A 3027-nucleotide genomic window follows, 5' to 3' on the forward strand; every position below is an offset into this window, starting at 1 on the left:
TAAAACCTTAGCAAAGTGCCCAAATGTTCTGTTATGAGTTGCTTCATCCAGAGATATTGGGGTTCCTATGCCCCCTGCTATAGAAAACAGAATCCTTGGATTCCAATACTCCTGAGGCAGATTGTGAATCTTCACCCAGCATTGGGTGTGAGATTGTTTCTGGAGTGCAGGGTTAAAATCTGGGGTCCATAGGAACATTCTCAGGAACCCCGGTTTTAAGCTCCATGAGCCAATGGCACAAATCATGCGCATATCTTCCAGTGAAGCAAAGGAAAACTCATAGAACCCTTTCCCCAGGGAGACCATGGACCATTTGCCAATCATGTTCCAAAGTGGCAACAGTTTGGCTCTCAGATCTGTGAACTTGAGAGGAGTGTCTCCTTTGGACATTATTAGCCTTCCATGGAGGTGAGTCTTGCACCTCTGGATCCCTTCCTGGTAGTCAACCTCAGGGTGGAGAATTGTTATGACATGGCTTGTATTTCAACAATTGTAATAAGACATTTTCCTACCCCATACATTTATTTGTGGATTAACTTAAAACTTTTAAAATGGAAATTGGTTGGTGGTGCAATAGGATGCATGGGTGTCTATAAATAGAACTCAATGCAATAGCAAAAAAACACAGAACAAAGCATAAGGTTTAAGTGCTTCGTGCAGTGAGAGAAATAGAGAGTAGTGGGAAATTCCAAGAGTTATACGCTGGGGATTTACGATATACTCATTGGTGCTTTGTGATACAATTATGAGTAGTGTAGATAGGATATTGTAATTATTGTTCAATATAGTATATTATTTTCAAAATTTGTCTCGTGGTTTTTTTCTGATTCATACGGTGGTTTTCATGTTAAATTCAGTGTAAACTTTGTTTATTTATTTTGTTGGTGTGAGTAATGACGACTCTCTCATTGTATAAAATAGTATTTATGTGATCTATTTTTCCATTCTTCCTACATTATTTTATGTATACTCCTGCTAACATCCATAAGGTGTACAACATGCTTAGTGTATTAGACTTTGATTTCCTAATTGAATTAAAGAGTTTGTTTGGAATTGAGGAAAATTAATCAAAATCAATTCAATAGAAATGCATGACCAATGAAGACAGAGTCGATTGTGGAATCCCAAGGAAATGTGAGATGTAATGAAATGGGGTAAGTGGATGATAAATTTTATTCTAATTGAAAATCCATATATACCTTTGTAGAAAGCAACTAGTATGATAACATTTACTAACTAATAAAAGGTAACCCTGACACGAGTCTCTCCTCTACGGGAAAACTAGCCTTGTATTTCTTCAAAGTAACCTCACTCACCTTTTGCCACATCAGTGCTTGTGTGCCTCTACACATGCTAAATTGATAATTAGGGTTTTTGAGGGGTGACAAATAATAGATTGATTTGATTTTGAATTATGATGGATAGATAAGTTATGATTCATTAAGTCATTTAAATTCTACTAAAAATCAATCCATTTTGATGGATTGGATGATAAGTATCCATACTTATTTAGAATTAATTTTAAATGGTCAAATATAGAAATGAAAGGAATGGTAGATTTGGATGTAAGTTGATTGGATGGATAGATTCAATTACCATTATTTCTCTTTTAGTTGAGACAAATTTGTGCAGATGAATGTAATGATTTCTGACAAATCGATGATCTTTGAGGATTTGAAGAAAATTAATCTTGTTAGATCAAAACACTTGTCTATGGCCCCAAATCTGAATGAAGTGTCTCTTAATTTATGTAGAAACTTGCGTCATGTCCATCCATCTATCTTTTCTCTTCCAAACTTAAGATTTTGTATTTGAGATATTGCACGTAGATTTGAAGCCTTAAAACAACATTCATTTAAATTCTCTTGAAACACTTGAACTCCAGTGTTGTTCATCTCTCAATGAAGTTTCAGTTTCATCAGAGGAAATGGTGTGCTTCACTTCAAAACGTACTCGTATACATGAGTTTCCTTCATCATTTTTTCATAATAGGAAACTTCATCGTAACTGTATGTGAGAATATTAACATTGATTGGGAGAAGATATTTGATGATGGGGGACTAGAACCTCTTTCAAAACTTGTCCTTTCCCGGTGAAAATCCAAATAGGGCTATACATCAGTTGAACTGAGTTTAATATGAGTTCAGTTCGGTTCGTTTGGATAAAAATTGGCTCAGATTAAAACTTGACTTGAATTCGATATGAGCTATTTTTTCAGCTCAAATTGGTTTAGTTTCTCGCATGAATAATCAACCATATAGAAAGAGTGTATCCTATGAGTGAGTAGGTAAAATTTACACAATATTTTGTGAGATGAAATAATTCAAGAGATAGATTTGTTGCGGTCAATGTAGACAGAATTTCCATGGGGAATCTAGGAAAAGTAGGTTTGGAGGCCTCATTCGAGATAATAATGGTATGTGGATTTCGGGATTTATAGGATTAATGGGCAACTCAGACAATCTTCATGTGGAACTTTTTGGCCTTCTTATGACATTATGTTGGCTTATAATAAGAAGGGCTTGAAAAGGTTTGGTGCTATAATGACTTTGGATGTGCTCAATCTGATTCAACAGTACATGCCTAGTCATCATTAATATTCATTCGTTATACTATCCATTAGAGATTTGCTGGAATATCATATTGATTAAATACTTTAAGAGAGGGTAATTCTTCTACAGACTACCTTGCAGAACTGGGAACTAATACTTCTTCAATCTTTACTGTCACTGAAGTTGTTCCCCAAGAGCTCAGAAACATTTTGTTTGTTGATGTCATGGGTATATGGTTCATAAGGCATTAGTTTGTTACATTTCCTCTATTTACCATAAAAGCACATAAATAATAATAATAATAACAACCAAGCTTTTATCCTACTAGATGTAGTCGGCTACATAAATTGAAAGATTTCATTATTCTATATCGTAAATTATGTTCAGTGACAAAACATTAATCTCCAAGTATTTCTTAATCATTTCCCCGTGGATTTTATGGTCTACCTATTTCTCCGGGAATTGAAATAACTTC

Source organism: Lupinus angustifolius, chromosome LG05 (assembly GCF_001865875.1).
Source record: "Lupinus angustifolius cultivar Tanjil chromosome LG05, LupAngTanjil_v1.0, whole genome shotgun sequence".
In the NCBI taxonomy this organism is placed as follows: Eukaryota; Viridiplantae; Streptophyta; class Magnoliopsida; order Fabales; family Fabaceae; genus Lupinus; species Lupinus angustifolius.